This window comes from Rhynchophorus ferrugineus, unplaced genomic scaffold (assembly GCF_030347505.1).
Source record: "Rhynchophorus ferrugineus isolate W39M unplaced genomic scaffold, kcgeb_rfMv2 rfM13, whole genome shotgun sequence".
Lineage (NCBI taxonomy): Eukaryota > Metazoa > Arthropoda > Insecta > Coleoptera > Curculionidae > Rhynchophorus > Rhynchophorus ferrugineus.
Window position 1 is genome coordinate 3623804 of NW_027472592.1, and position 15980 is coordinate 3639783.

The following is a 15980-nucleotide window of genomic DNA, read 5'->3' on the forward strand; positions in this document are numbered from 1 at the left end:
TGGACTATCGACATCTTGCAATATTGGCTCTGCTTCTAACTTGGGCCAGAATTGTAAAATGGTCTTATTAATTAGCGATTTCGTTCCAATTCACATTCCTAGTAATATTCGGCATGCTAGTTACGCTGCCGATTGCCAAACTGCATTATCTCTTATAGTTTCCGGGATATGGACAATCGAAATTTTACACCTTAGAGTCTGTTTCTAACTGGGGTCAAAATTGTAAAATGGTCTTACGAATTAGCGATTTCGTTCCAATTCACATTCCAAGTAATATTCGGCATGCTATTTACGCTGCCGATTGCCAAATTGCATTATCTCTTATAGTTTCCGAGATATGGACTATCGACATCTAACAATATAGGCTCTGCTTCTAACTTGGGCCAGAATTGTAAAATGGTCTTACGAATTAGCGATTTCGTTCCAATTCACATTCCAAGTAATATTCGGCATGCTAATTTCGTTGCTGATTGCCAAATTGCATTATCTCTTTAGTTTCCGAGATATGGACTATCGACATCTGACAATATTGGCTCTGCTTCTAACTTGGGCCAGAATTGTTAAATGGTCTTATGAATTAGCGATTTCGCTCCAATTCACATTCTAAGTAATATTCGGCATGCTAATTACGTTGCCGATTGCCAAATTGCATTATCTCTTATAGTTTCCGAGATATGGACTATCGACATCTGACAATATTGGCTCTGCTTCTAACTTGGGCCAGAATTGTAAAATGGTCTTATGAGTTAGCGATTTCGCTCCAATTCACATTCTAAGTAATATTCGGCATGCTAATTACGTTGCCCATTGCCAAATTGCATTATCTCTTATAGTTTCCGAGATATGGACAATCGAAATTTTACACCTTAGAGTCTGTTTCTAACTGGGGTCAAAATTGTAAAATGGTCTTACGAATTAGCGATTTCGTTCCAATTCACATTCCAAGTAATATTCGGCATGCTAATTACGTTGCCGATTGCCAAATTGCATTATCTCTTATAGTTTCCGAGATATGGACTATCGACATCTGACAATATTGGCTCTGCTTCTAACTTGGGCCAGAATTGTAAAATGGTTTTATGAATTAGCGATTTCGCTCCAATTCACATTCTAAGTAATATTCGGCAAGCTAATTACGTTGCCGATTGCCAAATTGCATTATCTCTTATAGTTTCCGAGATATGGACTATCGACATCTGACAATATTGGCTCTGCTTCTAACTTGGGCCAGAATTGTAAAATGGTCTTATGAGTTAGCGATTTCGCTCCAATTCACATTCTAAGTAATATTCGGCATGCTAATTACGTTGCCCATTGCCAAATTGCATTATCTCTTATAGTTTCCGAGATATGGACAATCGAAATTTTACACCTTAGAGTCTGTTTCTAACTGGGGTCAAAATTGTAAAATGGTCTTACGAATTAGCGATTTCGTTCCAATTCACATTCCAAGTAATATTCGGCATGCTAATTACGTTGCCGATTGCCAAATTGCATTATCTCTTATAGTTTCCGAGATATGGACTATCGACATCTGACAATATTGGCTCTGCTTCTAACTTGGGCCAGAATTGTAAAATGGTCTTATGAATTAGCGATTTCGTTCCAATTCACATTCCAAGTAATATTCGGCATGCTAATTACGCTGCCGATTGCCAAATTGCATTATCTCTTATAGTTTCCGAGATATGGACAATCGAAATCTTACATCTTAGAGTCTGTTTCTAACTGGGGTCAAAATTGTAAAATGGTCTTACGAATTAGCGATTTCGTTCCAATTCACATTCCAAGTAATATTCAGCCTGCTATTTACGCTGCCGATTGCCAAATTGCATTATCTGTTATAGTTTCCGAGATATGGATTATCGACATCTAACAATATAGGCTCTGCTTCTAACTTGGGCCAGAATTGTAAAATGGTCTTATGAATTAGCGATTTCGTCCCAATTCACATTCCAAGTAATATTCGGCATGCTAATTACGCTGCCGATTGCCAAATTGCATTATCTCTCATAGTTTCCGAGATATGGACAATCGAAATTTTACACCTTAGAGTCTGTTTCTAACTGGGGTCAAAATTGTAAAATGGTCATACGAATTAGCGATTTCGTTCCAATTCACATTCCAAGTAATATTCGGCATGCTAATTACGTTGCCGATTGCCAAATTGCATTATCTCTTATAGTTTCCGAGATATGGAAAATCGAAATTTTACACCTTAGAGTCTGTTTCTAACTGGGGTCAAAATTGTAAAATGGTCTTACGAATTAGCGATTTCGTTCCAATTCACATTCCAAGTAATATTCCGCATGCTAATTACGTTGCCGATTGCCAAATTGCATTATCTCTTATAGTTTCCGAGATATGGACTATCGACATCTGACAATATTGGCTCTGCTTCTAACTTGGGCCAGAATTGTAAAATGGTCTAATGAATTAGCGATTTCGTTCCAATTCACATTCCAAGTAATATTCGGCATGCTAATTACGCTGCCGATTGCCAAATTGCATTATCTCTCATAGTTTCCGAGATATGGACAATCGAAATTTTACACCTTAGAGTCTGTTTCTAACTGGGGTCAAAATTGTAAAATGGTCTTACGAATTAGCGATTTCGTTCCAATTCACATTCCAAGTAATATTCGGCATGCTAATTACGTTGCCGATTGCCAAATTGCATTATCTCTTATAGTTTCCGACATATGGACTATCGACCTCTGACAATATTGGCTCTGCTTCTAACTTGGGCCAGAATTGTAAAATGGTCTTATGAATTAGCGAATTCGTTCCAATTCACATTCCAAGTAATATTCGGCATGCTAATTACGCTGCCGATTGCCAAATTGCATTATCTCTTATAGTTTCCGAGATATGGACAATCGAAATTTTTCACCTTAGAGTCTGTTTCTAACTGGGGTCAAAATTGTAAAATGGTCTTACGAATTAGCGATTTCGTTCCAATTCACATTCCAAGCAATATTCGGCATACTATTTACGCTGCCGATTGCCAAATTGCATTATCTCTTATAGTTTCCGAGATATGGACTATCGACATCTAACAATATAGGCTCTGCTTCTAACTTGGGCCAGAATTGTAAAATGGTCTTATGAATTAGCGATTTCGTTCGAATTCACATTCCAAGTAATATTCGGCATGCTAATTACGTTGCCGATTGCCAAATTGCATTATCTCTTATAGTTTCCGAAATATGGACAATCGAAATTTTACACCTTAGAGTCTGTTTCTAATTGGGGTCAAAATTGTAAAATGGTCTTACGAAATAGCGATTTCGTTCCAATTCACATTCCAAGTAATATTCGGCATGCTAATTACGTTGCCGATTGCCAAATTGCATTATTTCTTATAGTTTCCGAGATATGGACTATCGACATCTGACAATATTGGCTCTGCTTCTAACTTGGGCCAGAATTGTAAAATGGTCTTATGAATTAGCGATTTCGTTCCAATTCACATTCCAAGTAATATTCGGCATGCTAATTACGCTGCCGATTGCCAAATTGCATTATCTCTTATAGTTTCCGAGATATGGACAATCGAAATTTTACACCTTAGAGTCTGTTTCTAACTGGGGTCAAAATTGTAAAATGGTCTTATCTATTGGCGATTTCGTTCCAATTCACATTCCAAGTAATATTCGGCATGCTATTTACGCTGCCGATTGCCAAATTGCATTATCTCTTATAGTTTCCGAGATATGGACTATCGACATCTGACAATATTGGCTCTGTTTCTAACTGGGGTCAAAATTGTAAAATGGTCTTACGAATTAGCGATTTCGTTCCAATTCACATTCCAAGTAATATTCGGCATGCTAATTACGTTGCCGATTGCCAAATTGCATTATCTCTTATAGTTTCCGAGATATGGACTATCGACATCTGACAATATTGGCTCTGCTTCTAACTTGGGCCAGAATTGTAAAATGGTCTTATTAATTAGCGATTTCGTTCCAATTCACATTCCTAGTAATATTCGGCATGCTATTTACGCTGCCGATTGCCAAATTGCATTATCTCTTATAGTTTCCGAGATATGGACTATCGACATCTAACAATATAGGCTCTGTTTCTAACTGGGGTCAAAATTGTAAAATGGTCTTACGAATTAGCGATTTCGTTCCAATTCACATTCCAAGTAATATTCGGCATGCTAATTACGTTGCCGATTGCCAAATTGCATTATCTCTTATAGTTTCCGAGATATGGACTATCGACATCTGACAATATTGGCTCTGCTTCTAACTTGGGCCAGAATTGTAAAATGGTCTTATTAATTAGCGATTTCGTTCCAATTCACATTCCTAGTAATATTCGGCATGCTAGTTACGCTGCCGATTGCCAAATTGCATTATCTCTTATAGTTTCCGGGATATGGACAATCGAGATTTTACACCTTAGAGTCTGTTTCTAACTGGGGTCAAAATTGTAAAATGGTCTTACGAATTAGCGATTTCGTTCCAATTCACATTCCAAGTAATATTCGGCATGCTATTTACGCTGCCGATTGCCAAATTGCATTATCTCTTATAGTTTCCGAGATATGGACTATCGACATCTAACAATATAGGCTCTGCTTCTAACTTGGGCCAGAATTGTAAAATGGTCTTACGAATTAGCGATTTCGTTCCAATTCACATTCCAAGTAATATTCGGCATGCTAATTACGTTGCCGATTGCCAAATTGCATTATTTCTTTAGTTTCCGAGATATGGACTATCGACATCTGACAATATTGGCTCTGCTTCTAACTTGGGCCAGAATTGTAAAATGGTCTTATGAATTAGCGATTTCGCTCCAATTCACATTCTAAGTAATATTCGGCATGCTATTTACGCTGCCGATTGCCAAATTGCATTATCTCTTATAGTTTCCGAGATATGGACTATCGACATCTAACAATATAGGCTCTGCTTCTAACTTGGGCCAGAATTGTAAAATGGTCTTATGAATTAGCGATTTCGTTCCAATTCACATTCCAAGTAATATTCGGCATGCTAATTACGTTGCCGATTGCCAAATTGCATTATCTCTTATAGTTTCCGAGATATGGACTATCGACATCTGACAATATTGGCTCTGCTTCTAACTTGGGCCAGAATTGTAAAATGGTCTTATTAATTAGCGATTTCGTTCCAATTCACATTCCAAGTAATATTCGGCATGCTAATTACGTTGCCGATTGCCAAATTGCATTATCTCTTATAGTTTCCGAGATATGGACTATCGACATCTGACAATATTGGCTCTGCTTCTAACTTGGGCCAGAATTGTAAAATGGTCTTATTAATTAGCGATTTCGTTCCAATTCACATTCCTAGTAATATTCGGCATGCTAGTTACGCTGCCGATTGCCAAATTGCATTATCTCTTATAGTTTCCGGGATATGGACAATCGAGATTTTACACCTTAGAGTCTGTTTCTAACTGGGGTCAAAATTGTAAAATGGTCTTACGAATTAGCGATTTCGTTCCAATTCACATTCCAAGTAATATTCGGCATGCTATTTACGCTGCCGATTGCCAAATTGCATTATCTCTTATAGTTTCCGAGATATGGACTATCGACATCTAACAATATAGGCTCTGCTTCTAACTTGGGCCAGAATTGTAAAATGGTCTTACGAATTAGCGATTTCGTTCCAATTCACATTCCAAGTAATATTCGGCATGCTAATTACGTTGCCGATTGCCAAATTGCATTATTTCTTTAGTTTCCGAGATATGGACTATCGACATCTGACAATATTGGCTCTGCTTCTAACTTGGGCCAGAATTGTAAAATGGTCTTATGAATTAGCGATTTCGCTCCAATTCACATTCTAAGTAATATTCGGCATGCTATTTACGCTGCCGATTGCCAAAGTGCATTATCTCTTATAGTTTCCGAGATATGGACTATCGACATCTAACAATATAGGCTCTGCTTCTAACTTGGGCCAGAATTGTAAAATGGTCTTATGAATTAGCGATTTCGTTCCAATTCACATTCCAAGTAATATTCGGCATGCTAATTACGTTGCCGATTGCCAAATTGCATTATCTCTTATAGTTTCCGAGATATGGACTATCGACATCTAACAATATAGGCTCTGCTTCTAACTTGGGCCAGAATTGTAAAATGGTCTTATGAATTAGCGATTTTGTTCCAATTCACATTCCAAGTAATATTCGGCATGCTATTTACGCTGCCGATTGCCGAATTGCATTATCTCTTATAGTTTCCGAGATATGGACTATCGATATCTGACAATATTGGCTCTGCTTTTAACTTGGGCCAGAATTGTAAAATGGTCTTATGAATTAGCGATTTCGTTCCAATTCACATTCCAAGTAATATTCGGCATGCTAATTACGCTGCCGATTGCCAAATTGCATTATCTCTTATAGTTTCCGAGATATGGACTATCGACATCTAACAATATTGGCTCTGCTTCTAACTTGGGCCAGAATTGTAAAATGGTCTTATGAATTAGCAATTTCGCTCCAACTCACATTCTAAGTAATATTCGGCATCCTAATTACGTTGCCGATTGCCAAATTGCATTATCTCTTATAGTTTCCGAGATATGGACAATCGAAATTTTTCACCTTAGAGTCTGTTTCTAACTGGGGTCAAAATTGTAAAATGGTCTTACGAATTAGCGATTTCGTTCCAATTCACATTCCAAGTAATATTCGGCATGCTATTTACGCTGCCGATTGCCAAATTGCATTATCTCTTATAGTTTCCGAGATATGGACTATCGACATCTAACAATATAGGCTCTGCTTCTAACTTGGGCCAGAATTGTAAAATGGTCTTATGAATTAGCGATTTCGTTCCAATTCACATTCCAAGTAATATTCGGCATGCTAATTACGTTGCCGATTGCCAAATTGCATTATCTCTTATAGTTTCCGAGATATGGACTATCGACATCTAACAATATAGGCTCTGCTTCTAACTTGGGCCAGAATTGTACAATGGTCTTATGAATTAGCGATTTCGTTCCAATTCACATTCCAAGTAATATTCGGCATGTTAATTACGTTGCCGATTGCCAAATTGCATTATCTCTTATAGTTTCCGAAATATGGACAATCGAAATTTTACACCTTAGAGTCTGTTTCTAATTGGGGTCAAAATTGTAAAATGGTCTTACGAAATAGCGATTTCGTTCCAATTCACATTCCAAGTAATATTCGGCATGCTAATTACGTTGCCGATTGCCAAATTGCATTATTTCTTATAGTTTCCGAGATATGGACTATCGACATCTGACAATATTGGCTCTGCTTCTAACTTGGGCCAGAATTGTAAAATGGTCTTATGAATTAGCGATTTCGTTCCAATTCACATTCCAAGTAATATTCGGCATGCTAATTACGCTGCCGATTGCCAAATTGCATTATCTCTTATAGTTTCCGAGATATGGACTATCGACATCTAACAATATTGGCTCTGCTTCTAACTTGGGCCAGAATTGTAAAATGGTCTTATGAATTAGCGATTTCGCTCCAACTCACATTCCAAGTAATATTCGGCATGCTAATTACGCTGCCGATTGCCAAATTGCATTATCTCTTATAGTTTCCGAGATATGGACTATCGATATCTAACAATATTGGCTCTGCTTCTAACTTGGGCCAGAATTGTAAAATGGTCTTACGAATTAGCGATTTCGTTCCAATTCACATTCCAAGTAATATTCGGCATGCTAATTACGTTGCCGATTGCCAAATTGCATTATCTCTTATAGTTTCCGAGATATGGACTATCGATATCTGACAATATTGGCTCTGCTTTTAACTTGGGCCAGAATTGTAAAATGGTCTTATGAATTAGCGATTCCGTTCCAATTCACATTCCAAGTAATATTCGGCATGCTAATTACGCTGCCGATTGCCAAATTGCATTATCTCTTATAGTTTCCGAGATATGGACTATCGACATCTAACAATATTGGCTCTGCTTCTAACTTGGGCCAGAATTGTAAAATGGTCTTATGAATTAGCAATTTCGCTCCAACTCACATTCTAAGTAATATTCGGCATCCTAATTACGTTGCCGATTGCCAAATTGCATTATCTCTTATAGTTTCCGAGATATGGACAATCGAAATTTTTCACCTTAGAGTCTGTTTCTAACTGGGGTCAAAATTGTAAAATGGTCTTACGAATTAGCGATTTCGTTCCAATTCACATTCCAAGTAATATTCGGCATGCTATTTACGCTGCCGATTGCCAAATTGCATTATCTCTTATAGTTTCCGAGATATGGACTATCGACATCTAACAATATAGGCTCTGCTTCTAACTTGGGCCAGAATTGTAAAATGGTCTTATGAATTAGCGATTTCGTTCCAATTCACATTCCAAGTAATATTCGGCATGCTAATTACGTTGCCGATTGCCAAATTGCATTATCTCTTATAGTTTCCGAGATATGGACTATCGACATCTAACAATATAGGCTCTGCTTCTAACTTGGGCCAGAATTGTAAAATGGTCTTATGAATTAGCGATTTCGTTCCAATTCACATTCCAAGTAATATTCGGCATGCTAATTACGTTGCCGATTGCCAAATTGCATTATCTCTTATAGTTTCCGAAATATGGACAATCGAAATTTTACACCTTAGAGTCTGTTTCTAATTGGGGTCAAAATTGTAAAATGGTCTTACGAAATAGCGATTTCGTTCCAATTCACATTCCAAGTAATATTCGGCATGCTAATTACGTTGCCGATTGCCAAATTGCATTATTTCTTATAGTTTCCGAGATATGGACTATCGACATCTGACAATATTGGCTCTGCTTCTAACTTGGGCCAGAATTGTAAAATGGTCTTATGAATTAGCGATTTCGTTCCAATTCACATTCCAAGTAATATTCGGCATGCTAATTACGCTGCCGATTGCCAAATTGCATTATCTCTTATAGTTTCCGAGATATGGACAATCGAAATTTTACACCTTAGAGTCTGTTTCTAACTGGGGTCAAAATTGTAAAATGGTCTTACGAATTAGCGATTTCGTTCCAATTCACATTCCAAGTAATATTCGGCATGCTATTTACGCTGCCGATTGCCAAATTGCATTATCTCTTATAGTTTCCGAGATATGGACTATCGACATCTAACAATATAGGCTCTGTTTCTAACTGGGGTCAAAATTGTAAAATGGTCTTACGAATTAGCGATTTCGTTCCAATTCACATTCCAAGTAATATTCGGCATGCTAATTACGTTGCCGATTGCCAAATTGCATTATCTCTTATAGTTTCCGAGATATGGACTATCGACATCTAACAATATTGGCTCTGTTTCTAACTTGGGCCAGAATTGTAAAATGGTCTTATTAATTAGCGATTTCGTTCCAATTCACATTCCTAGTAATATTCGGCATGCTAGTTACGCTGCCGATTGCCAAATTGTATTATCTCTTATAGTTTCCGGGATATGGACAATCGAAATTTTACACCTTAGAGTCTGTTTCTAACTGGGGTCAAAATTGTAAAATGGTCTTACGAATTAGCGATTTCGTTCCAATTCACATTCCAAGTAATATTCGGCATGCTATTTACGCTGCCGATTGCCAAATTGCATTATCTCTTATAGTTTCCGAGATATGGACTATCGACATCTAACAATATAGGCTCTGCTTCTAACTTGGGCCAGAATTGTAAAATGGTCTTACGAATTAGCGATTTCGTTCCAATTCACATTCCAAGTAATATTCGGCATGCTAATTACGTTGCTGATTGCCAAATTGCATTATCTCTTTAGTTTCCGAGATATGGACTATCGATATCTGACAATATTGGCTCTGCTTCTAACTTGGGCCAGAATTGTAAAATGGTCTTATGAATTAGCGATTTCGCTCCAATTCACATTCTAAGTAATATTCGGCATGCTAATTACGTTGCCGATTGCCAAATTGCATTATCTCTTATAGTTTCCGAGATATGGACTATCGACATCTGACAATATTGGCTCTGCTTCTAACTTGGGCCAGAATTGTAAAATGGTCTTATGAATTAGCGATTTCGCTCCAATTCACATTCTAAGTAATATTCGGCATGCTAATTACGTTGCCGATTGCCAAATTGCATTATCTCTTATAGTTTCCGAGATATGGACTATCGACATCTGACAATATTGGCTCTGCTTCTAACTTGGGCCAGAATTGTAAAATGGTCTTATGAGTTAGCGATTTCGCTCCAATTCACATTCTAAGTAATATTCGGCATGCTAATTACGTTGCCCATTGCCAAATTGCATTATCTCTTATAGTTTCCGAGATATGGACAATCGAAATTTTACACCTTAGAGTCTGTTTCTAACTGGGGTCAAAATTGTAAAATGGTTTTACGAATTAGCGATTTCGTTCCAATTCACATTCCAAGTAATATTCGGCATGCTAATTACGTTGCCGATTGCCAAATTGCATTATCTCTTATAGTTTCCGAGATATGGACTATCGACATCTGACAATATTGGCTCTGCTTCTAACTTGGGCCAGAATTGTAAAATGGTCTTATGAATTAGCGATTTCGTTCCAATTCACATTCCAAGTAGTATTCGGCATGCTAATTACGCTGCCGATTGCCAAATTGCATTATCTCTTATAGTTTCCGAGATATGGACAATCGAAATCTTACATCTTAGAGTCTGTTTCTAACTGGGGTCAAAATTGTAAAATGGTCTTACGAATTAGCGATTTCGTTCCAATTCACATTCCAAGTAATATTCAGCCTGCTATTTACGCTGCCGATTGCCAAATTGCATTATCTGTTATAGTTTCCGAGATATGGATTATCGACATCTAACAATATAGGCTCTGCTTCTAACTTGGGCCAGAATTGTAAAATGGTCTTACGAATTAGCGATTTCGTTCCAATTCACATTCCAAGTAATATTTGGCATGCTAATTACGTTGCCGATTGCCAAATTGCATTATCTCTTATAGTTGCCGAGATATGGACTATCGACATCTGACAATATTGGCTCTGCTTCTAACTTGGGCCAGAATTGTAAAATGGTCTTATGAATTAGCGATTTCGCTCCAATTCACATTCCAAGTAATATTCGGCATGCTAATTACGTTGCCGATTGCCAAATTGCATTATCTCTTATAGTTTCCGAGATATGGACAATCGAAATTTTACACCTTAGAGTCTGTTTCTAACTGGGGTCAAAATTGTAAAATGGTCTTACGAATTAGCGATTTCGTTCCAATTCACATTCCAAGTAATATTCCGCAGGCTAATTACGCTGCCGATTGCCAAATTGCATTTTCTCTTATAGTTTCCGAGATATGGACTATCGACATCTGACAATATTGGCTCTGCTTCTAACTTGGGCCAGAATTGTAAAATGGTCTAATGAATTAGCGATTTCGTTCCAATTCACATTCCAAGTAATATTCGGCATGCTAATTACGCTGCCGATTGCCAAACTGCATTATCTCTTATAGTTTCCGAGATATGGATAATCGAAATTTTACACCTTAGAGTCTGTTTCTAACTGGGGTCAAAATTGTATAATGGTCTTACGAATTAGCGATTTCGTTCCAATTCACATTCCAAGTAATATTCGGCATGCTAATTACGTTGCCGATTGCCAAATTGCATTATCTCTTATAGTTTCCGAGATATGGACTATCGATATCTGACAATATTGGCTCTGCTTCTAACTTGGGCCAGAATTGTAAAATGGTCTTATGAATTAGCGATTTCGTTCCAATTCACATTCCAAGTAATATTCGGCATGCTAATTACGCTGCCGATTGCCAAATTGCATTATCTCTCATAGTTTCCGAGATATGGACAATCGAAATTTTACAATTTAGAGTCTGTTTCTAACTGGGGTCAAAATTGTAAAATGGTCATACGAATTAGCGATTTCGTTCCAATTCACATTCCAAGTAATATTCGGCATGCTAATTACGTTGCCGATTGCCAAATTGCATTATCTCTTATAGTTTCCGAGATATGGAAAATCGAAATTTTACACCTTAGAGTCTGTTTCTAACTGGGGTCAAAATTGTAAAATGGTCTTATGAATTAGCGATTTCGTTCCAATTCACATTCCAAGTAATATTCGGCATGCTAATTACGCTGCCGATTGCCAAATTGCATTATCTCTCATAGTTTCCGAGATATGGACAATCGAAATTTTACAATTTAGAGTCTGTTTCTAACTGGGGTCAAAATTGTAAAATGGTCATACGAATTAGCGATTTCGTTCCAATTCACATTCCAAGTAATATTCGGCATGCTAATTACGTTGCCGATTGCCAAATTGCATTATCTCTTATAGTTTCCGAGATATGGAAAATCGAAATTTTACACCTTAGAGTCTGTTTCTAACTGGGGTCAAAATTGTAAAATGGTCTTACGAATTAGCGATTTCGTTCCAATTCACATTCCAAGTAATATTCGGCATGCTATTTACGCTGCCGATTGCCAAATTGCATTATTTCTTATAGTTTCCGAGATATGGACTATCGACATCTGACAATATTGGCTCTGCTTCTAACTTGGGCCAGAATTGTAAAATGGTCTTATGAATTAGCGATTTCGTTCCAATTCACATTCCAAGTAATATTCGGCATGCTAATTACGCTGCCGATTGCCAAATTGCATTATCTCTCATAGTTTCCGAGATATGGACAATCGAAATTTTACAATTTAGAGTCTGTTTCTAACTGGGGTCAAAATTGTAAAATGGTCATACGAATTAGCGATTTCGTTCCAATTCACATTCCAAGTAATATTCGGCATGCTAATTACGTTGCCGATTGCCAAATTGCATTATCTCTTATAGTTTCCGAGATATGGAAAATCGAAATTTTACACCTTAGAGTCTGTTTCTAACTGGGGTCAAAATTGTAAAATGGTCTTACGAATTAGCGATTTCGTTCCAATTCACATTCCAAGTAATATTCGGCATGCTATTTACGCTGCCGATTGCCAAATTGCATTATTTCTTATAGTTTCCGAGATATGGACTATCGACATCTGACAATATTGGCTCTGCTTCTAACTTGGGCCAGAATTGTAAAATGGTCTTATGAATTAGCGATTTCGTTCCAATTCACATTCCAAGTAATATTCGGCATCCTAATTACGTTGCCGATTGCCAAATTGCATTATCCCTTATAGTTTCCGAGATATGGACAATCGAAATTTTACACCTTAGAGTCTGTTTCTAACTGGGGTCAAAATTGTAAAATGGTCTTACGAATTAGCGATTTCGTTCCAATTCACATTCCAAGTAATATTCGGCATGCTAATTATGCTGCCGATTGCCAAATTGCATTATCTCTTATAGTTTCCGAGATATGGACTATCGACATCTAACAAAATTGGCTCTGCTTCTAACTTGGGCCAGAATTGTAAAATGGTCTTACGAATTAAGGATTTCGTTCCAATTCACATTCCAGGTAATATTCGGCATGCTAATTACGTTGCCGATTGCCAAATTGCATTATCTCTTATAGTTTCCGAGATATGGACTATCGACATCTGACAATATTGGCTCTGCTTCTAACTTGGGCCAGATTTGTAAAATGGTCTTATGAATTAGCGATTTCGTTCCAATTCACATTCCAAGTAATATTCGGCATGCTAATTACGTTGCCGATTGCCAAATTGCATTATCTCTTATAGTTTCCGAGATATGGACTATCGACATCTGACAATATTGGCTCTGCTTCTAACTTGGGCCAGAATTGTAAAATGGTCTTACGAATTAGCGATTTCGTTCCAATTCACATTCCAAGTAATATTCGGCATGCTAATTACGTTGCCGATTGCCAAATTGCATTATCTCTTATAGTTTCCGAGATATGGACTATCGACATCTGGCAATATTGGCTCTGCTTCTAACTTGGGCCAGAATTGTAAAATGGTCTTATTAATTAGCGATTTCGTTCCAATTCACATTCCTAGTAATATTCGGCATGCTAGTTACGCTGCCGATTGCCAAATTGCATTATCTCTTATAGTTTCCGGGATATGGACAATCGAAATTTTACACCTTAGAATCTGTTTCTAACTGGGGTCAAAATTGTAAAATGGTCTTACGAATTAGCGATTTCGTTCCAATTCACATTCCAAGTAATATTCGGCATGCTATTTACGCTGCCGATTGCCAAATTGCATTATCTCTTATAGTTTCCGAGATATGGACTATCGACATCTAACAATATAGGCTCTGCTTCTAACTTGGGCCAGAATTGTAAAATGGTCTTACGAATTAGCGATTTCGTTCCAATTCACATTCCAAGTAATATTCGGCATGCTAATTACGTTGCCGATTGCCAAATTGCATTATCTCTTTAGTTTCCGAGATATGGAATATCGACATCTGACAATATTGGCTCTGCTTCTAACTTGGGCCAGAATTGTAAAATGGTCTTATGAATTAGCGATTTCGCTCCAATTCACATCCCAAGTAATATTCGGCATGCTAATTACGTTTCCGATTGCCAAATTGCATTATCTCTTATAGTTTCCGAGATATGGACAATCGAAATTTTACACCTTAGAGTCTGTTTCTAACTGGGGTCAAAATTGTAAAATGGTCTTACGAATTAGCGATTTCGTTCCAATTCACATTCCAAGTAATATTCGGCATGCTAATTATGCTGCCGATTGCCAAATTGCATTATCTCTTATAGTTTCCGAGATATGGACTATCGACATCTAACAAAATTGGCTCTGCTTCTAACTTGGGCCAGAATTGTAAAATGGTCTTACGAATTAAGGATTTCGTTCCAATTCACATTCCAGGTAATATTCGGCATGCTAATTACGTTGCCGATTGCCAAATTGCATTATCTCTTATAGTTTCCGAGATATGGACTATCGACATCTGACAATATTGGCTCTGCTTCTAACTTGGGCCAGAATTGTAAAATGGTCTTATGAATTAGCGATTTCGTTCCAATTCACATTCCAAGTAATATTCGGCATGCTAATTACGCTGCCGATTGCCAAATTGCATTATCTCTTATAGTTTTCGAGATATGGACTACCGACATCTGACAATATTGGCTCTGCTTCTAACTTGGGCCAGAATTGTAAAATGGTCTTATGAATTAGCGATTTCGCTCCAATTCACATTCCAAGTAATATTCGGCATGCTAATTACGTTGCCAATTGCCAAATTGCATTATCTCTTATAGTTTCCGAGATATGGACTATCGACATCTAACAATATTGGCTCTGCTTCTAACTAGGGCCAGAATTGTAAAATGGTCTTATGAATTAGCGATTTCGCTCCAATTCACATTCCAAGTAATATTCGGCATGCTAATTACGTTGCCGATTGCCAAATTGCATTATCTCTTATAGTTTCCGAGATATGGACTATGGAAATTTTACACCTTAGAGTCTGTTTCTAACTGGGGTCAAAATTGTAAAATGGTCTTACGAATTAGCGATTTCGTTCCAATTCACATTCCAAGTAATATTCGGCATGCTAATTACGCTGCCGATTGCCAAATTGCATTATCACTTATAGTTTCCGAGATATGGACTATCGACATCTACCAAAATTGGCTCTGCTTCTAACTTGGGCCAGAATTGTAAAATGGTCTTACGAATTAACGATTTCGTTCCAATTCACATTCCAAGTAATATTCGGCATGCTAATTACGTTGCCGATTGCCAAATTGCATTATCTCTTATAGTTTCCGAGATATGGACTATCGACATCTCACAATATTGGCTCTGCTTTTAACTTGGGCCAGAATTGTAAAATGGTCTTATGAATTAGCGATTTCGTTCCAATTCACATTCCAAGTAATATTCGGCATGCTAATTACGCTGCCGATTGCCAAATTGCATTATCTCTTATAGTTTCCGAGATATGGACAATCGAAATTTTACACCTTAGAGTCTGTTTCTAACTGGGGTCAAAATTGTAAAATGGTCATACGAATTAGCGATTTCGTTACAATTCACATTCC